Source organism: Protopterus annectens, chromosome 8.part1 (assembly GCF_019279795.1).
Source record: "Protopterus annectens isolate FY-2018-M chromosome 8.part1, PAN1.0, whole genome shotgun sequence".
Classification (NCBI taxonomy): Eukaryota; Metazoa; Chordata; order Ceratodontiformes; family Protopteridae; genus Protopterus; species Protopterus annectens.
This window is the reverse complement of record NC_056742.1, coordinates 345,270,910-345,294,105: the sequence shown is the minus strand read 5'-3', so window position 1 is coordinate 345,294,105 and position 23,196 is coordinate 345,270,910.

Below are 23,196 nucleotides of genomic sequence, written 5' to 3'. Positions count from 1 at the left end.
GTGACAGAAGCATTCTTTACACTTATCCATATTAACAATGAGTCCTCTCTATTTTGTAGACTTTATTACTTAAAGGATGGATATCTCATGAGCCTTCACCATGTGTTACTTTAGTCTACGTGTCTTATGAAACTGAAAACATGAGCCACGTGTAGGCATTTGAATGTGTAGAATTACTGCTACTAGTGACATTGACTTCTCTTAAAGCCCTTTAGATAAATAAAATCAATATCTCTAGTGCCACTGCATTATTATTATATTGTTGCTGATACAAACATTCACATACATGTTATCACTTCTTTTGTTTTACGAAGTATTATACTTGGCTGTATAAAATTATTACTTTTTTGTACAAATAAATATCTGTTGCACAGCGTCCATGATCGGATACCCATTTCTGAAACTAGGCCTTTCAAACTGTAGGTGAAAGGCTAAAATCTACTCATGGGTAGTCAGGCCACAGACTTAGCTGTAAAAGCAATCTGCAGGTCCATCATTTCATCCGTTCTCATACCCTTGAAATATAAATTGAAGAGTACAGTACTAACGCAGGTCTTGTTTCTTCTACAGTCTCCATTTTCAATAATATCAGCGATGAACTCATTACCGTTTGAATTTTTGTAGACATGGCAAGGGCCTTTAAAACTGTGATATATAACCTATTTCTCCAAAATGGAAAAGTTTAGCGTTGGCCAAAATGCAATCACATGATTTGAAAGCTACTTTACAAATAGGACTTTTTAAGTCCATTGAAATAATTTGATATCTACCCTTGGCTCATTAACTAATGGAGTCCCTTAAGGTTCAGTTCTAGGACCCCTACTATTTCCTTTACTCATTAATGACTTGCCAGAAAAACTGCCCACTATAAATGCCATGCCATACAAAATTGATATTATCCCTCTTCTGGCTATTAAATTCATTACTAATCTGCAAACTCAACTCCAGTAGTTCTTCTCCTATCTATGCAACTGGACATAATCGAACAACCTTCTGATTAGTCATAATAAAACTAACACTATTCTTATTGTAAGTGGTGCTACATGTACTGACCCAAAATCCATAGCTAACATCTTGGCAAATAAATTCAGCTCTAATTTCACTCTACCCTCTATTCCCTGTACCATCTCATGCCAAATATGAAGATATTAGTACTGACCGAGTTTCACTGAACTTCGACAAAAAAAAAAAATTAATTACTGTTTCACAGGGACAGACAACATACATCTGCATACTGGTAAGCTTAACACATCACCCAGCCAAACCTGTCATAAACATTTTTAGATAAGTCTCTAATGAAAGGATGCCATAGTCATCCTCTTCTATAAGTGTAGCCCTTCTGTTAACTTAGGTAATTATAGGCCTATTAGTTTCACTAGCCTTATTTGTAAACACAGGAAACTGATTATTGTAGAGCTAACTGGATTTAAAGTTTCTAGAACCCACAGAGGTTTTTTTTTTTCAAACGGAGATTGTGCTTTATTAATCTTACTAGCCTCTTTGAAAATGTTATCAAATCTCTAGATGAATAACTGCCCCCTTGCACTGCCTGTCTCAACTTAGCTAAAGCATTTATACCATTCCCCATTCTGGAATCATAAATAAACTAACCCAACTAAACATCAAACCAGTTGTAGTTTGTTGAACTGGTACCTGGCTATCAACTGGAAGGCACTTGAAAATAATTAATTGTGCCATATCCAAAAAGCAAAAAGTGACTGTCACTATCCTTCAAGGTTCCTTCCTAAGCCCTCTCGTCTTTGGAATCTTTGTTTCTCTGAGGTATATGCTAATGCTAATAACCTTTTGGTTAATTACATTAACAGACAAATGCAAGCAAGAAAACACCTTAAACTTACCCTCGGATTCATTAATACCCCAACCCTAAAAGCCAAGAAATGTGATATACTCACCTTTGTAACACTAGAGTTCTTGCACCATATCAAATATAGAAAATTTCACCCTAAGACTCACACAGTGATATGAGATTTAAGAACTTACAAGGACAGCATACTTTCCTTAAATCAGAATATCTCAAATATTGTCAAAAAAAATCAGCTGCAATTCAAAGTGAAAATGGATGAGGATGAAACAGGAGGTAATTCAAGAAATAAGAAAAGAATGGGATGTTGGACACAGATCCTTAAGAAGAAACAAGAGGATATTATATTCATAGTTTAGTAGTATAAAGTATACTAAGAACTAAGGCAACATGGAAATGGAGAAGTTGGATTCTGCCAATAGGGATGACTGTAATTAGGGGTACAGACAGTAGGCAAAAGCAGTGGAATTTACTGGAGGAAGCTGGCAAATGTATCGGGAGCAAATAATTAGAGAGGGAAAGGTAATAAAATGGGAAGAGGCCAAGAAGACATTTGCATTGCAGGCTAGTGGTTGCCTTCCCTATCAGAGATTGATATCAGACTGTAGACCAAGAGAAAGGGACAGGGGAATCCTAAAGGAAAGACCTGCACTGGTTGAATTTATAATTGAATCTAGAGCAGAAGCTGCTGTTAAAAAGAGATAATTAGTAAGGCATATAAAATACTGCACAATAACTATATGAATCAATCATCAGAAGTAAAATATTAGAAAGGGAAATTAGATCTGCAATTCACAGAGAAACAATGGAAGGACACATGAATTGCTCCCAAATATGCAACCAAGTCTAACAGATATAGGATTTTTGCCTGAAAGTCTTTGCATAGATACTTTTATATCTCAAGCAGACTGCAAAGAAATTGTCCCAGGTAGATGGCAAATGTTGGAGATGTGATGGGGAAGAAAGGGATAGCTGGGAACATGTGTTCTGGGAGTATAATGAGCTGGCAGACTTTAAAAATTCCCTACATTGCTCTGTTAGGAATACTGGGCAAGCAGTCTCTTAATAATCTTCTGAACTATTAGGGTCTACTCAGGGGTATTTTTCCATGGCATTGTTGGCTAAGCCTACAACGGTTGACATAACTATGAACCTATGGATGGACCAAAATGTCAAGTAGAGATGTGCAAAGGAATCATACCAGGTATGGAGGCTGAGGAGAAGATTGATTACAATTAATCATGTAAAGAATGAAATCTTGTGTAACAAAATACAGATGATAAGTAATAGTCCAATGTCTCCTGTGAATAGAGCATAAGGGCTCTACATCTGACTACTGCTGCTGAAATAGTAGAAGAAAGGGGGTCTTGTACCACTGCTGAAGATTCTGAATCCTCTGAGTGACTGTGAAACAGGAGAATAAAGGAAAAGTGTACCTGCAGACTAGCCAGAGTAGATAAATCTAACCTGAGTTGGGACTTATGCTTTTCAGAGAATCCAATAACAAGGCAAGTAGCAGCAATGACATTACTGTTCTTGTATTTGCTGATTCTATCAGAAACAAAATCAAGGAAGCCAGAAGAGAAAGAGCTGCACTTAAGGTATTTAGAGCAGAGAACATGATGGTTTATGGTTAGCTAAGCTGTGGAGACTCATCAATGTTAATTTCTAACTTGCTGACATCAACATTCCCAACCAGTCATAGTGTTGCAATGTTTTTCATTATTACCCAGTACTGCCAGTCTTTTAGTGCACAGCAATTAGAGCCAGCCACACTTCTGCAAACTGCCCAAGCCACATAAGAACCAATGGTGCCATACTTCTCCACCAACACAGCTATAGAAACAGAGGTTTGTACTAGCCCTGTCTGGTGCAGCAAAGGAGCAGCTTGCATACATCAGTCAGAGAACTACAGTGCAGAGTGGCAAAATAAGTAGATGACTTCTTCAGCAGTAGTCTTAAGTCTCTATCTAGATTAACTCTTGTTTCTGAACAAAATCAAGCAGAATCAATGTCCAAAAGAAAAAATATTTAAAAATTCCTTTTATTTTGGTCTGTGGGCACCCTGTCCAAATCAATAATGACCTGACTAAGAATTTTAATACAAGCTTTGCAGTTCCTTTAACTAAGAAGAGTGGACATATAAGAATTATCTAAGATAAATGGTAAACCACCTTTGGTCATTCAGATTGAGTTAATGCTATTGGAAAACATTTGACTTCTGTGTACAAGAGAAAAAAGTATTTAAAATATCTCTTGGAGAGATCAGACAAGTTCAAACAGCTAGCAATAGATAAGTCCACAGATGTCAGTGTAGGACCTCTAGGTGGTTCCGTTGTATTGATGTGGGTCTATTGCTTGGTTTCATACATCTCAGCAAAACATTTGGTGATAAGTCCCAATATACTAGTTAAACAAATGGGTTGGTTTTAAGTGGTTAGATATGCAGCTGTGAGAATTTCTATGTGGGTAAAACCATGTGGATCTCAGAGTGGATTTTTGATCACATCTACACCACTAAGATAAGGGAGTTTAACAATGCATTGAGCAGGCATAGCATAACTTGTCTTAATTTAAAGCATTTTTATTGTTTGTAGCTGAAGAAATGGGTTTTAACAACAACTTGGAAGTAATGGAGTTTTTTTTCAGCTAAATTTGTTTCAGTCTGTTCCTCATAATATTATTGGTTTTCTGGCAAATTGTTAAGGATTGAAGTCACTAAATAATAACAGACATTTGAGTTTCAGACTTCATAAAAATCCATGCTGATACAAAACATGTTATTCTATGAACTTTCTAAGTTTATAAGAGCAATATGTCCATGTTTTTTGGCTTTTGTCCCACCATTATTTTTGACTTTGTCCAGACTTCTTGCACTAAGAAGTTGAAAGGTACATCTATCAACAAACTCTCAGGATTAGATTACAGCATAAATATTAAATATTTTAAGGATCTTTTTCAGCTATGTAATACTCTTTACAATATTCTTCAAGCATTTTTATGGTGAGTCATACGTCTTGGTTTACTGCTGCCTGACTGTCATGTGATTTTTCATTTCTTTTTTTTTCTCATATTTTTTTTTTATTTTTCAAATACATTTTAATGAATTCCATAGTATTTACACATAAAAGCTTAAATAACTATGAACACTATTTACATTAGTCTGACACTATAACAGATCTTAATGTATACAGTTACATTATAAGTATGTCCAATCCATTATCAGAGCGTCTGATCAATTATTGTATAGTGTCAATCAATGATAAGACCTTTCCCCAAGGGTTGTTGATAAATGGCTTTGGATAAATTCTTAGTTCTTTAATTTTAATTTCCAATAATGCTGTGGTCTTCAGTAGGCTGTAGAAGTCTTCCAAAGTTGGTATTGTGTTTATATTCCATCTTCTTTTTATACACTTCCTTGAAATTGCAAGTATAGTCCATACTAGATACATGTTTGACCTATTCAAATGAGGACCTTCGTTCACATTTGCTGCGGTGGTGGTGCTACAGTAGTATTGTCGCCTCACAGTAAGACGCTGTCTGGTTCAATTCTCAGCTAAAGCGTCTTCTGCATGGAGACATGCGTGAATGGGCGTACCTTCGTTGAAGGTTGTGCGTCAGGCCTGGCAAGTCGGTACGTAAAAATCTACTGCCAATCATTAGTGGACCGGAGTTCCGCTGTGGCGACCCCTAACCGGGAAAAGCCGAAAGATACAACAACCTTCGTTCACATTTAATAATACAACAGCTTTAGTTAAATAAAATGATTCATTAAATAAAGATTGTAGAAAGTTATTAATACCATTCCAAAATGGCTTAATTTTAACACAATCAAAGAAAATGTGGTTCCAATCTGCATTGTGAACTTGCTGACATCTCCAACATATTCCTTTTATGGACGAACTAATTTTACTGATTCTGTTAAGAATGCTCTGTGCAAGCATTTCCAATTAAAAACTTTCCAGTATTGTGTAAAAGATGTGTATTTTATCAATAATAACATATTTGTTTTAATATCTTCGGTTAACTGTATCAAGTGTCCTTTTGTTATATATTTCCAATATGAGGTTCTGGGTGTTGTTTTATAGTTTATCAATATTCTGTAAAATTTTGAAATATTGTTTCCCGTGTCAAAGTCATTATATATGATTCCATATATGTATTTTGTAAATTTAGGTATTTCTTTAACTGAAGAAGTGTTAATTATTCTACTTAAATCTTGTGAATATGACATAATACTCTGTAAAGTTAGCCAGTCCTGTTGTGGAAATTTGTATGTTGTTTTTATTTCTTGCATATCTGAAACTTTTAGTTTTTTGATACATTAGAGCCAACAAACAAATCCTTTCTGTTCTCAGGAATTCATAATTTCTCTATATATTTTATGTGGAAAGTTCTTTGTGACTATAAATGGTGTTAAAAGATCAAACCAGATTTTTAAATCTATATTTGCATTAATAATTTGCCTAAATGAGTCAATGTAATAATTAATCATACCAGTTTTAGTGGGTTTAGTTATGTTATATTGCATACTAATACATAATATGTGCCATGACAAATAGTTTTTATCTCTTATTTGAATTTTTTTTTTGTAAATCAAATTCATTTATTGATATTACAATTAGTAATTCTTTCCAACTTTTAGAGTAATTTGGACTTATCCAGTCTGAGATTGTTTTAGGTATTGATGCTTTTATATATGTTTCTATATCAGGAAAGTTTAATCCTCCCTGTTTCCATGGTCTGATATGATGTATTAAACCTATTCTGTTTCTTTTGGGAAACTATAAAAATTTTATTAGGCATGAATTTATTTCTTTAAGTATATTCCTTTTTGGTAACAGTTCTATTGCCAAGGCTATATATATAGGATCTTGGGCAGTAAAACCATTTTTATTAACTGTAGTCTATCTTCAAATGTTAATATTATTTTGTTCCATTTTTCCACAGAGATTTTAATTGTATTGATGATATTATTGTAGTTTTTGAGACTAATTCATTATTATCCTTGCATAACTCAATTCCTAGATATTTTAAGGTAGATTCTTGTTTCCCTATGATGTGATTCCCCTTAGTCTGCAGTTTCATTTTTTTATTTAAAAATAAAAAATTTGATTTATTGAAATGGAGTCCTGAAGTCATGTGAAATTTGTCAATTAATATATCTAATTCTTCTAATGTCTCTTTTGTATTAGATAATGTTACTAATATGTCATCAGCAAATAGCATTACTTTAGAATTGCATTGTTCATAAACATCTATTCCTTTGATTTTTATATTGTTATGAATTGAATCTGCCAGTATTTCAATAGCCAGAGCAAATAGAATTGGTGACATGGGACATCCTTGTTTAGTGCCTTTTGTTATATGTATAGATTCAGAGGTAAAAGGACCTAACTTGACATATGCTAAATTATTTGTATATATATTCTTTAGGAGATGAACAAAGGATGCAGGAAATTCAAATAGCATTAGGATTTTGAATAAATAGCCCCAATTTAGGGAATCAAAGGCTTTCTCTATATCTAATCCAATTATGAGTGTTTCTTTGTTTTCTTTAATAACATAAAGAATAAGAGAAATTATCCTTTCAATATTGTCATGTGTGTGTGTCTATGATATATAAATCCAGTTTGATCATTATTTATTCTTTTAGATAGTGGTATTTTCATTCTGTTACTTAATATTGTCATAAATATCTTATAGTCATTATTTAATAATGATATAGGTCTATATGAGGTACAGAGGTTTGAGGATTTGTTTTCCTTTAGGATTGGTGTGATTAAGGAATATCTTCAAGAGGATGGTATTAAAGCTTGTGACTGAATTTGTAATAGAATTTTATGCGAGAGGGATAGTATCTTTGAAGGAAAAAGTTTATATATCTCCATAATTATGCCATCTATACCTAGAGCTTTATTATTTTTACCCTCTTTTATTGTATCTGTAATTTCTTTGTAGTATATGGGTGCTTGCAGATCTAGTTTTAATTTTTCTGTTTTTTATATATTAGAACATTTTTCATCTAGATTTAATTGATCGATATTTATATTTTATTTTTGGAAATGTTCCATATAGTGATTTCTATAGGCATCAAGAATGTCACCTATATCCGAGACATTTTTTCCCTTTCTTTTCATGGAAGATACATTTAATGTTATTAGCTTTTAATTGTATTTTGAGTCTTGTGGATAAATTATGTAGATGTTTGGGAGAAGTGGCCAAGGTATTAATTTTTAGAGTTTCTAAAGCTAAACTAGTCTTATGTGTTAGAATTTTGTTGTATTTATTGTTGAATACTTCTACTTTCTTTTTCATCTCCAAATGATTTTGATTTTTTTTTAGCTTTTACTGACAAAAGTTTGGATTGTAGATCTAATAATTCAGAATCCCATTCTCTGATTTTATTTATACCAAGTTGGGGTTTTACCATAAATGTAAGCTTTTAATGAGTCCCATATCATTATTTTATTTATCTATGTGGTGTAATTAATATCCAAGAAGAATGTAATTCAGATAATAACTAGGGTTTGAACTCTTTAATTTTAGTTATATATGCTGGAATTCTGGAGTTAAAGATTAATGGTTTGTACCCATTTTGAAGTTTTAATATCAATGAATTTGTGGTCTGAAAAGGGGCAGAGAGTGATTGAGAAATTAATTATTTGAGTGTAAGTGATGGGCAGTAAATATTTTATCTATTCTAGTTTGGGTACCAAATCTGTGATCTTGATGGGAAAACAACAAAGATTTATCTTATTTAAATTTGAAAGTATCTACAAGGTGAAATGATTCTAGCCACTTGTTTAAAGCTTTTCATAAGTTCATAGGTTCATACTAGGCTATCTGCCCTAGGACATTTATAAGCCTAGCCAGAGTGTGCTTGGCTTTCGTCACCCATTTTAAATTAATTTTGCTATGCCCTTTTTCGAGGTTAGTATACTGTGCCTCTGTCTAACAGTGACACAGAAGTGATACCCGGGGTAAACCTACAATCTCCCATCCACTCATCAAGATTTCTCTTGAAGAGAATCAATGAGGGACTCTGCCTAACCTGGACTGGGATTTTATTCCAGAGTGAAGGGAGCCTCTGAGTTATGAATATGTCCCTCCAGCATGTCCTATTTATTTCAGTGCTGAGGTTCAAGTCTCTCAAGCGCGTAGCTCAATGGGATTTGGATTTTCTGAGGTGCAGCATGTCCATTAATTCTGGGTTGGACATGGCTTTATACATCAGGCACAGATCACCACTGAGCAGGCGGTATGCCACTGAGTAGAGCTGGAGTTTCTTTAACCGGGCAGCATATGGCATCTGTTTGAGCCCTATGATCCTCTTGGTGAGCTACTTTTGGGGTCTTTCCAGTTGCTGCAGGTGTCTGGTAAGGTACATCCCAAAAGGGGCATTGCACTCAATTATGGGCCTGATGAGGGATGAGTAAAGAGGCATGATGACCTCCCCTGATCTAGATTTGAATCCCTTTATGATTAGGTGGGCTATATAAAATGTTTTTCTAACCACTTTGACCATGTGGTTGTCAAATGAGAGATTGCTATCAACTTGGGTCCCCAGGTCCCTAATTACTTTTTCTGTACTTAATGGATTACCACCTATGTGGTAATTTGTGGGCACTTTGTTTTTGCCAAAGGGGGTGACTATACACTTTTTGGCATTTAGCTTGACGCCATGGCTCTGGCACCAGTTGTCTGTTTCTATGAGGCCCTTTTGGAGGATGCTTGTGTTGGCTGGAGAGTCGATTATGGTGCCCAGTTTGCAGTCATCTGCGAACTTAGTCAGCCACAGTCCTTCCATGTTGGCCTGTACCTCTGAGAAATATATACCGAACAAGAGAGGTCCCAGGACTAAGCCTTGTGGGATGCCACATGTAACTGGTTTGGAGTCTGACATGGCTCCAGCAATTCTAACCATGTGGGTTCTGTCCTTGAGCCAGTTTGCAACCCATCTAGTGACATAGGGGTTTATATTTAAGCTGGTGAGCTTATCTATAATGCCTGAGTGGGGTATTGTATTGAAGACTTTGCGAGGTCCAGGTAGGCTGTGTGGACCACCTTCCCTCAATGGCCTTGGTGACTGTTTCAAAGAAATCAACCAGGTTTAAGAGGCAGGATCTGCCCTTAACAAAGCTGAACTAGGTAGGATCCAGTGTCTGTAGGTCCCCAATATCTTTATTTATGAGGTCCATGATGATCCTTTCCATAGCTTTGCAGACCAAGCTAGTCAGGCTTATGGGGCAATAGTTTCCAGGATCCATTGAGGCACCACCTTTGTGGAGAGGAACCACTGTTGCTGTACGCCACTCTTTGGGTACATATCCTGTAGTAAGGCTGAGATTGAACAGTAGTTTTATGTTTGGGTTTAGCTCTTCTTGGAATTCATGTAGGATGCAGCCCGGGACACCGTCTGGTCCCATTGATGCTGTGTTTTTTGCTTTGGAGAGGACAGCTCTTACCTGAGCATCTGAGATGTCAGGGGGGCAGCACTCTGCTGGGATAAATATTTGCCCTTTTGGTGGGGGGGGAGTTTGTGCTGAACCTATCAGCTAGGATGTTGGCAATGTCTGTGGGTTCGGTGTATTTTTTGTCATTTTGGACTAATTCTGAGCATATCTGGGAATTCCCACCCAGGTTCCTAACATAACTAAAGAAAGCCTTGTGATTATCCTTAGTGTCCTGAGCAATTTTTCTCTCGAAGCTGGCCTTAGACGATTTTATGAGTGCCCATAGTTTTTTGCTAATACTGATCAGAGATGCCTTCCCTTTTTGGGATTTTGCTCTATCATGTAGTAGCTTCCTCCTTCTATTGTATAGTTTGTTTATGGCTGGGGTCCACCAGACAGGACGCCTGCCTTTGGAGGATTGGGTCTTGGTTTTATTTGGGATTGCATGATCCATGCATTCCTGAAGGTGTTCATAGAATGTGTTTATAAAGGATTCTGCGGTCTGGGCCATATTTTCCACAGGCCCTGGGGCTTTGAAGGATTCCACCTCGGTTTTGAGGAGTGTGAAATTTGCTTTAGAGAAGTTTTTCACTGTGGTTTTCAGGGCAGGGGGTGGAGTCGGGATGTGAATATCCAGTGAGATTAGTTTATGGTCTGATCTTACCAGTGAGGGATACACTTCTGGTCTGGAGCATAGAGTCCCCATGTTGGTGATGATCAGGTCCAGTATGTTTTCCCCTCTTGTGGGAGTGGTAACAAGTTGTTCCATAGCATTTGAGTTTATAAATTCTAGGAATCTTTGGGCTAGGGTGTTGGAGCTAGAGTAATGCTCCCAGTCTATGTTTGGGTAGTTGAAGTCACCCAATATAATGTGGGTTTGGGAGGATGGACTGTAGCAGGCTATAAACTGGAAGGCAGTTTTACTCACTGTTAGTTGCACATGGATAGTCTCTGATGCATTGTGCTGTGCCACCAACCTGGAGGTGTGGGTATCTTTGACGAATATTGATACTCCCCCTCCTTTTGTGGTATGGTCCAAGTTTTGGGGCCGAAAAGCATGGTATGAGGTATAACCTGGTAGTACTGGGGTGCTCTCGGGAGCCTTGAACCAGGTTTCTGTTACTGCACAGATATCGATGTTCTCCATGCTAAGGAGAATTTCGAGTGAGTGCATCTTGAGGTTTAGACTTCTGGCATTGAGTAGCATTACTCTTAGTTTCTTATCCCTTGTGATACCTATGGAGGTGGGTTTGTCTTTTGAGCCTTGCCTAAAAAGGCACTATGGGGTAGCAAGAGCCTTTGCCAATATCCGAAAGCCCAGGGGTGACAGGTGCAAGCCATCCCTAGTGAAGCATCGTGGCTTGTCGAGCATGTCATCCCAGGCTGACAGGCATTGGATCCCCTTTGAATAACACCAATACTTAAGCCAATTGTTGAAATTAATCATCTTGTCTTCATATTGTGGCATCATTCTTGGTGAGGATAAGATGCTACTCAAGGTCAGGGTCATACCGGCCTGGGCTACATGCTCAGAGAGCTCCTCTATGTCTCTTTTCATGTAGTCCAGGGAGGTACATCTCAGGTCATTCACACCAGCATGGACAATGACTGAGTCATATTTGTACTGGCCTTTGAGTGACCTGAGTGTTTGTTTTATGTGGCGGATCCTAGCGCCTGACAGGCAGCTCACCGTGACCTTCTCCTTGTTCAGCCTGGTGAGCGGGATGTCAGTGTGCCTGATGATAGAGTCACCTATTACAAGTGTATCAGGTGTGTTGTTTAGCCTTAAGGGCTGTGACTGCTCAGCACACTGGCTTTGTGAGCTATGTGTTGCACGTGTTTTGTTTTGGGGTAGCGGTTGCTTGGGTGTCTGCTTTGGAGGTCTCTACTGCTTAAGCAGATTTTTATTTAGAGCCTCCGAGTATGTTTTTGTGTGTTTATGTGTTTGGTTTGCTGTCATGGTAGGTCTATGTGAGACTGGAATTGTAGTGAGTGTGGTTTCCTTCTCCTCCTGACTGGTTTTGTCAGTACTGAGTTGAGAGAGCTTAGCCTCCAGTATGGCTATATGGTTGCATCTCTCACATGTGTTGGAATTTGTTGGGAGGAGGAGAGGGTTGTCTGTGTACATGAGGCAGTTGTAGCATTGCCTCAAGATTCCCAGATTCACCAGCTGGACCAGAGAGGAGATTGACAACTGACCTTTGGACATGCTAGAATAGTATTGGTAATTCCTTTATAATTGAAAAAAAAGGGCCAATGGGGAACGAGGTACTCAAGGTGAGTTTGTGAGGGTGTAGTGCTCTTAATATTTTAGTGCTGACTTATATAATTGCTTTAGTGAGCAAGTGCCAGGTAACTTAAATGCAATGTGTCAGGTAACTTAAATGCAAAAATGACAAACAGTAACTTTCTTTCAAGTGAAACAAGGAAATAAGTACAGTAAGCAATGCAGATATCACTAGGGATCCACAGAAGCGCTGAAAAGCCGTGTTTTAGGTGGAATTAGCATTTCAGGGAAATAACAAGCAAACAAACAAGCAGCATACAAATAAAGCTAGATTCAGCAGGCCTGGATCTAGTCTATGCTACAGCAAACAAGGTGTACCAATTTCAGTAAGAAACAGTTCAAATATGCAGGCACTATAAGCCTTTAACCAGAAATTCCCAGCTCAGAAGGGCAGAGTCCAGCCTCTCCTCCCACAAGAGTGCAGACCACGAACCCTTTTAATGTAAAATAACTGGCCTGAAGCCCAAGTGCTTAAACCAGAATTAATACACTTTTAGAATAACAGACACTGAGCCCTCAATCAGCAGTTCCCAACTTAGAAGGATGTAAGCTACCTGTTCTGCCACTACAGTGCAGACCACAAACCTTTTTAATGTAAAACAACTGGCGTGAAGCCCAAGTGCTTAAACCAGAATTAATACACTTTTAGAATAACACACTTAGCCCTCAATCAGCAGTTCCCAACTTAGAAGGATATAAGCTACCTGTCCTGCCACCACAGTGCAGGCCACAAACCTTCCTAATGTAAAACAACTGGTCTGAAGCCCAAGTGCTTAATCCAAAAGACTTAGAATGATAGCTACACTTTAATCAAGTTACTACCAAGCAGTAATAAATACAATTGAATACTTTAAAGAATGCCTGGATTAGTGCTCAGGTTATACAAACAAAGCTAGATTCAGCAGGCCTGGATCTAGTCTATGCTACAGCAAACAAGGTGTACCAATTTCAGTAAGAAGCAGTTTAGATATGCAGGCACTATAAGCCTTTAACCAGAAATTCCCAGCTAGAAGGGCAGAGTCCAGCCTCTCCTCCCACAAGAGTGCAGACCATGAACGCTTTTAATGTAAAATAACTGGCCTGAAGCCCAAGTGCTTAAAACAGAATTAATACACTTTTAGAATAACAGACACTGAGCCCTCAATCAGCAGTTCCCAACTTAGAAGGATGTAAGCTATCTGTCCTGCCACCACAGTGCAGACCACAAACCTTCCTAATGTAAAACAACTGGTCTGAAGCCCAAGTGCTTAAACTAAAAGGCTTAGAATGAGTTACACCAAGCAGTAATAAATACAATTGAGTACTTTTAAGATGATGCAAAAGCAAAATAAAGTAGGAAGAAACACAAATACAGTAAAATCAGATTTTTCTTTTTTTTTTGACTGAGCAAATGAGATGGGCCCAGGAGTTACAGGACAGAAACAAGTGCGAATGCAGGCCTTCAAATCAGAAAGTTGAGAGAGATGGAAGACCGCCCAAATGGCCAATAACTACAAATTCTGGGCCAGAACCACTCCTTATGTGGTAGACAGGTTACCTAGTGCTTACTACTCCCACTGATAAGCTAGAATGCTTCCCTCCAACACAGAAAGGCTTGGGGGCTCAGAAGCTTACAAATAGTCCTGGATACAGCAAATCTGTATCTGGAACACTAATTACAGAAAAGGTAGGAAACAGGCTTACAATTTTTTTTTTTTCAGAAAAGTAGCAAAAACAGTAGTAAAACAATTCACATGCAGTGCAAGCTGGCACACTTGAGTATGTAGCAATATTAGTCCACACACAGTTTGAAAAAATGTAATTAAATTAAAAAGGACTAAAGGCAAGTGCAGAAAGGGTTTATTAGGTAGAATGCGGTAAAGAGATGGGACTGGGGGAGTGTCCTAGATCAAATCTACAGCAAGGCGGGCACTGCAAATGCCACCAAATTTAAACTACTACCAGAACGGGGGGGGGGAGTTTCAACAGAGATGTGAGGAATCACAGTGCAAATTATAAAACCCAAAAAATATATACTGATCTCTGTATATTTGCAGAACACTAAGACAACAGATATCTAAGCAACAATTTAGCTCTATAATACAGAATAATACAGAAAATATACTCAGCTCTATATATTTGCAGAAAGTCTTTTGATACAGCAAAGGTACACAGTAGTCTTTTATTTGTAGTTTCAGAAATATCAAATATACAGTTAAAATCTCCTCCTAATATTAAGTTGCCTTTATAATTATTGGAAATGAAATTTAAGTGTTTTCAGCAGTTCCTGTTTCAATGCCTGGGAACCAGTATAGATTGGCTAGGGTACATAATCTGTTATTATAGTTAACTATTACTAATGCCATAAGGCCCTCTTTATCTTCATACTTATAAATGATTTCTGGATTAATCACTTATGTTTTCCATAAAATTGTTATCCCTTTTGTATTTGTCTTATAAGTGGATTGAAGAAAAAACAGCTAACACAAACCACCAAGTGGATTATCACATGCAAGTGAAGATAATAAGCTGCGTGATGTCAGTCTCAATCAAAAAGCAACTGGCTCCTTATGGATTGTTTTAATATCATATTTTCCTTAGGATTCCATATGTAATTGACATTTGTTTTGAAACGAGTTTCTTGAAGGAAGACAATTTGTGCTTTGTTCAGTTTTAAAATTTTTAGTAGATTTGATTTCTTGCTAGGCTTGTTTAAGCCATTGGTAATTAAAGATAATAAAGTTAAATCCATCTTAGGTTATTTAGACTATGTATTTTTTGTTTTATTGTGACTATTAAACATTTTCCTCTGCTAAATATAAAGTATATGTTTGAGCTTTTAAAGGAAATTATCAGTTTTATCCTTTGAGTGTTTACCAATAAAGTAATGTTTTGGTCAGGCATACTAAAAATGTTTTTGTGAAATAAATTTAAATTAATAAATGTTAACAAAACTAAGATCCGCACTAGCTATGGAATGAAAATCATTCCTAATCTGATGGATAAAGCTAAATCCATCAGATTATCAGTCATATCTTGGCAATCCAGAAAATCTGAGCTCCATAAATTGAATTATCATATGGAAAATATTTGTAATAGTAATAAGCAATATTTACCTTATTTTGAACAGATAGAGTACTATTGTAGATTAGACAGAATTATAATATAATATAAATGTCTACTTACTGTATAAGCAGTTAATATTTGCATGAAAGGTAGATGACAAACAATTTAATCATAGTAAAGTTGGATGTATCATATATAAAGCCTCAATAAAAGATTATAGCGCACAGTTATTTAACATATTCACCCTTATTAATGAAGTCTTTTAAAACGTATTACTCAATATAAATAGATGGTAATAATATTTATACCTAATGTTTATACTGCAATCTATTTTACTGGATATATCAAAAGTTCTATTTCATTGTTTGCCAGCATTTAAGTAATCACTTTTTGCTAACTTACTTAAAGCATCAAGCTTGTTTTATGTGAACATTGATGAAAGTTAGGGTATTTTAATTATCAGTGCATCCCTCTTCCCCCATTTCCTATACATAATGATTTTCATATCTATCATTTCTTATTACAAAATGAGCGAAATTATAGGTTAAAAACAACAAATTCACTTATTGTGATTAATGATTACAAGTTCCCTTTCCATATTCATAAATTGCCTTTTTATGGCATATACTGAATGTTTTTAGATTTAAGTGGCAACATTTTTGTTTTGTATAATCAGCAAAGGTTAAAGTGAGTGATTATTATCAATTTAATACTATTTGTTCGGAATGTGATTGTTAAATTGTGTGACATTCCTAGTTCAGGCTTCTATTGTTTCCCTTGAAGAACTTTGTCAGTTTGATGTCCTGTATAAAACATTAGTTACCTTGGTAGTATTATGTATGGTCAAGATGTATTACAAAACCACAATTCAAGTTAAAGCAATTATATGACTTGTTATGCACATTTACTTATATGAGAAAATCATCATGCTTCCCCTTGATGTTCAGTATAGTGTATGTCATTTATGACAAATTAAAACAGTAGTGTTGTTATACACAAGCCCATGTTATTAAACTGTCTGTTGTCAATGTAATACTATTTGTTCAGAATATGTTACATTCTGTGATATTTCAAGTTCAGCTTCTATTGTTTCTCTTGAACAACTTTGTCAGTTTGATGTCATGTATAAACATTAGTTACCTTGGTAACCACATAAGTATTATATATGGTCAAGATTGGTTGCAATAACTACAATTCAAGTTAAAGCAATTACATGACTTGTTATGCATATTTACTTATATAAAATAATTTATGACAAGTTAAGACAGTAATGTTATTATATACAAGTCCATGTTATTAAATCTCGTCTTTAATATCTAAATTCAGCAGACTGCTTCATCTTATATGACAATTATGTATTTTATGTCTAGATTTACTAAAATCATACATTACATAACTATTGTGTGTGTGTTTTTTTTTTTTGGCTGTTGCTTAGTCATTTGAGAGATCACAAGCTGTAATGTTTATTCTTATTATTAGCTCCTTCCAAGCCTGTTTATACAGTCAATAGACTTTAAATTATGAGACCCTTCTAGTTTCTTGTTATAAGTATATTTCCATCCTTACATACACACATATCAGTACTTCAAGCACGGGCAACAATACCCATTCAGCTTTGTCAGAATACCATTCACTAGTTCATGTGGTGTGTTTCCAGGCTGTTCTTAAACTATCCAAGCCAATATTTGTCCTGTTCCATTTTACCAGCCTGTTCCATGCATTGGCCACTCTGCCAGTGAACCAAACACACATTCCATTCCCACAGATATTTCCATGAAGGAAATCTGATGACTCTCTAGCACTTCCTGGCAACTCCAAACACCCCTAGAATCAGCTATCCCCATATGCCCAACAAGTCCAGGCAAGCTCACCTCCCAGACCACAGCAAAGGATACTGCACAAGACCAAGTGCTCTTAGTCTTTCAAAATAACTCAGACTTCTACTCTTATGTATGTCCTTAATGAGTTTGGACCAGAATACATTTTAAATATAAAATTGCGCTTATTATTATTATTTTTTTTAATCACGAATCAACTTAATGAGCTAAACAAAGTGTTGGGAGACTATCAATATGTGTACATGTGGTTTAAAACAGCCCCTTTATTATATATATTTTTTTAAACCAAAAACTTCATTGCTGAGAATAATCTCAGAGGCTCCTAAGAGCCATTAAGCATTATCGTCACTCTGTCTCCATTACCATAGCAACCTGGGAATGTCTGCTTCTGTTAGTGTGTCTGTGTACTGCATACCAGAGGCTCGCAATGCACCTGAAGCAAAGCTTCACTTCACTGCAACTTCAAGCCTAAATTCCCTCCCTTTCAGCAAGGCAGCAGCCAGGAAAAGAACACAGAGCAAACAGATAACAAAAAAAAAAAAAAACCCTCCCAACAAGCCGCCACAACAAGAGATAACACATTCTTCCAGCCTTCCCACCTCTCACTCAGCAGATGTATAAACAAACTATTCTCTGCCAAAATGTCCCAAATCACAGTTTTATCCACCCCCTTCCCCTGGATCCAGGCAAAAACACCAAATGTCTCTTCCTAATACACAAGCATCAGTTGACCTCAATCACAAGCTGCAACTCACAGATTCCCGGAGATGAAAACAGCAACATACAACAGCTGCCAGACATGGCTGCATCCACGTACACCATATCAGAATTGATCAAACAGCACTCAAAGCTATGATACCTGCCATAATTGTTATTAACTATGTTTAGACAGAATAATAATGACATTTGTACTAGCTGCCAGACACAGCTGCATCCACGCACACCATATCTGGATTGATCAAACAGCACTCGTAGCTGTGATACCTGTCATAATTGATATTAACTATATTTAGACAGAATAATAATGACATTTGATATTAACTATATTTAGACAGAATAATGATGACATTTGTACTAAGAGCTTGCTACTATTATTTAACCAGGATATATATGACATTTCTAAATCATACTTTAATTGAAGATGGCATTAGTCTCCATGACAGCATTTTTTTCAAAACACTCTGCTGTTACTGCTATTATATATGATGTTAATTTGTTACATTTGAGTCTGAACTCTGATGAGTGGTACCTTGATCAATTAGTTAATTAATTACTTAAATTATTATAAGTAAAATCAGTGAAAAATGAACAAGATAAGTATTTATTGAGTTCAAGTAGGGGAATAGAAGCTTCTATGTGTGTATTATATGTTGCTTTGTTTGGCTTATATTTAATGTAAATAGTAACCCATCTTGACCTACCTTTCTTTGTGAAGAATTATTGGACTGTCAGAACATTCTGAATAAATCATTACTGTTTCTCAGTTGTTTAAGAAACACTCCTTTTTTTTTAAATAAAAACAGATGACTAGTGATGTACCGTATCAGTTGATACTTTGAGAGATGTAGTTGTAAGAGTTATTTTTTGGGACAGCTATCTTGGAATCAGTTTTTTGTTTCTTCTTTCTAGCATCAGTCCAAGGATTTGTTTCTTTTATTATTTTAAGAGTAGGTGCCATCCATTCCATTTTTTCTGGGATAGACACTATGTTGTTGTTTTTGATGAATATAGTAGCTTCTTCTAAGTCATTAAAGGCTCTCATCTCATTGGCAAAAGTAATTTTATCTTGGCTGGAAAGGCCAGAGGTGCTTTAATGTTGTTTTGTTTCAACAGTTTTATTATTGGCCAGACTTTTTTCCTTTGTTCTGGTATTCTGGAAGAATAATCATTCTCAAACCTTATCAGGCTTTTATTGTATTTTAAGGGTGATTTTCTCCAAGCAGATTTTAATATTAGTTCCTTGTCCAGAAATGAAAGACATTTTATAACTATGGATCTGGGTGAAGTATTTGTTGAGTTAGAACCAGGTTTCCTCAGTGTTCTGTGTACCCTTTCAATTCCAAATGAAAGTCCCTCTTTCAAGTCTAAAAATTCAGGAATCCAGGTTGTTAAGAATGAAATAATGTCTTCTCCTTCAGCATTTTCAGGCAGACCAAAGATCCTTATGTTGTTTCTCCTTTCCCTGTTTTCTAAGTCATCTATTTTGTTAAGCAGCCATGTATTCTGTTTAAGCAGAAATTCTTTTTGGAATTCTTCCTCTTTGAGTCTCCCTTCAATGTCATTTAGAGAAGTGTCTATATTTATTTTTGTATGGTGTTGCTGTAATAGTTCCTTAAGAGTGTCAGTCTGTTTTTGAGAATTTAATTTGAGGTTTTCTAAGTCATTTTTAAAGCCATCCATCTTCAAAGATAGTGCCTGTAAGGTAGATGTCATCATTTGCATTTCTTTTTTCAAAGCAGCATCTGGATGAGAATTCCTTGAGTTGTTCATATTCATTGACTCAATATATCTCAAGTTACTTGACAGGAAAATGTTTGTATATCTCCACCAAAACTGATATTTATACAATTTAGTAGTTTATAGATTTCTGACGTTTTAAACTTGAAAATGAAATTTTCCTATTTTTATTATACTAGTTTATGGAGCTCTAAAAATTCACTGCTCTCAGTTGTTCATCTAGGCTTTGCCCCTCTGATTTTTGATTTCTGATTGTGTATTTAAATTCTTGTTATGTCATTGAGTGCAGTTCTGAATAAGTTCCATTTGCTTGCGAAGAAAAAAACTTAACTATGTTACATTTAATGTATTTATTCTAAATACAGTATTTTTCCACATGTTTACAACATGCCAGCTTCTAGATGCTGGATTCAGTTTAAAGTCTTAAGGAAACCTTCCAACTTATTCTGTTTTAACATATCATGTTTTTCATTTTAATGATTAACTCCTCTTTTATGCATCTGTTATAAGTTCTTTGCTCTGTTTTTCACTGCTCTAAATTCCTGATAAATACCATCCTTATGTACATTCTGTCTAATCTGTCGCCAAAACCTTTTATGACCTCTAAGTTACCTACTTACCTTTATGATAAGGTGAAGGTGCACACATGCCCCAGCCCCATAGTGCAGAAGGGTAAAGCCCTGACTACACCCCAGATGACCCATTTTTGACAAGCAGCATGGACACTGGAGGGGCTGCGTGGGGGGAGGATGGGAGTGAGTGGCTGCCTTAGCTAACTCCAGTAGCAGCATTCATATCCTGGTGATCCCCACACTCCAAGTAATATACCACTTCATCAGGAGGTTACACAAATTAGAAAGCATACATGCAGTTCCAGGAGGCAGCCATTGCACAGCTCGCAGGGCTGCCGCAGGTTGATGGAGGTTAGACCACACTTCATAGCAGAAGTATGATGCTGCATCAGCATTCTCAATTGCCTCTCCAGCCCCAGACATGTATCAGATTGAGCCCAAAGGAAGCTAAGGAGGCTGCAGTTAAACCCAATATGAAATGAGGTGAGGAGTGGAGCTGGTGGCAGTTAATGGTTAGATGCATGGATGTAAGGGAACACACTGCATTGAGCAATGATATTAATATAACTGCAAGAGATTTTGTTCTACTTTTGTAAACTACATTTTAAGGTTAAACCTGTATATGCACTGCATGTACTAGGAATTTATCAATCATCTGGATTAATTGGTGACTAAATATGATTCTTCAAATCCACCAATTGCTGGTGCAACATCATACTGCTCCATGTGACACAGAGTCTATCTCTAACCCTATTTAAGCATAACGTTGAACAATGTATGAGAAATCAGAAATTCACCCACGGTCTGGTCCCCATGTCTGTTATAGTCAGAAGCACACAGTAATGCCCAAACTAACATACCCCTCTACATATCCTCTAGAAACTTCCTAACTAACATACCCCCTCATAATAAACACCCATGATACACAAGGACACAATTCAATTGGATTGCAAGGCTAGGCTTATAAAGGCCCTGGTGGTTGTTAGCCTAGTATATGCCTATGAACCATTTTGCAGAAATATTTCAGACATTAAAACCACCCAGTTGAAGTATAACCTATTCAAAGGTGCTATAATCTCAAAATAAAGTTATAATACATTAAAAGGTACAGCAAATATCTCCACATTTGGGGTTAAGTTATAGACTTTTCTTTTATGCTGAGATACTTTTGATTATAATGAGATGAATCATTAAATACTTTATTCTCAATTTGTTGTTAGAATCTACACGAAATTCTTTCTATAACCATATGTATTGCTCTTTGTTAGGAAGCTCTGTGGCATAAAAGGAAAAAGCCATGACTGTGACCCAGATGATATGGGTATAAATAGTTGCCTAGACTGGGGTGGGAGCAAGGTGATGGCTTAATGCCTACTTTCCTCTATCAGGAGAAGGGTGGGGGTACACATGCCCATGGTGCCCAGTCAAGGATATAATCACCAATAGAGACTAGAAATCAAACAAAGGCCCCCATTGTTTTGAGGGGCAGTCATAACTTAGCTGGCCAGCTAGGTCTTCTTTTCTGGAGACAGATGACCCATCCAGCAAAGGTACATCTTCCAGCTGAGCATCCTAATATACCCAGTTATAATGAAGGAACCACTGAAGACAGCATGGTTTGAAGTGGAATGCTAGGAAAGGAACAGTCAGAGGTCAGTAACAAGTTGGAAAAAATAAACCTCTGCACCAAATCTGACTGTTGTTATACTGTTGCCTTGCTGTAATGCATTCTTGACCTCTCCTGTTTTTGTTTATTGTAAATGTTCTGACAGCCATCTCACACTGCTGCATATCAGCTGGTAGTTGTCTCCCTGATGTACCCCACTTTACTTCATTGCCATCACTTCGTCTTCCCCATCTGCCCAACTTACTCCAACTCAGTCCTTCCTTCCTACAACACCTTGTTTTAGCACTGCTCCTTTTCTGCTCTTTAAAACCTTTTCATGGTCTTCACAACTACATGGAAAATCTTAATAGGTAGGAAATTACAGTCAGAAGTGGCTGTTACATTACGTTTAACAGCACAGCCAATGACGAATTTACATTCTAAACAATAACCCTGTACAGATGATTAAAGGAAGACTTAAAGGCCAGGAGAACCTCAAAGATTACTGCAAGAAGATGCATATGGAAATGAAAATGTGATAATATGACAAAACCAAAGATACTATACTTTAAACATCGACTCATAGATTCATTGATTCACAGAGTTTACAAGAGATTTTCATTCATAGGTTCATAGGTTCATAGGTTCATACTAGGCTATCTGCCCGAGGGCATTTACAAGCCTAGCCGTTCTTTGTTTTGTACGCCACCCCCTTTAGTGAGGGAACTAAACCCATTATTTTGCTGTGCCTCTGTCGAGCAATGACACTGAGGTAATCCCTGGGGTATATCTGCGATCTCCCATCCATTGGTCAAGATTTCTCTTGAACAAGGCCAGTGAGGTGCTCTGCCTCACATGTACCGGGAAATATAGATTTCGTGCATTGGCCGGGATGGACCATTATCACCTTCCCAATAACAATCCTCATAGGGTGTCTCCTGCCTCGAACAGAGCAAACCAAATCAGGCTTGAGATAAATTTATGGATCCCATCCAGTCAACAAAGTTTAACTTAAGGAAATGAGGGCATCCCTCTGATTTCTATGTCATGGAAGACTGTTCCATAGGAGGAAACACTAAGTAATAAATCTGTCCCTTCAGCATATTTTATTTA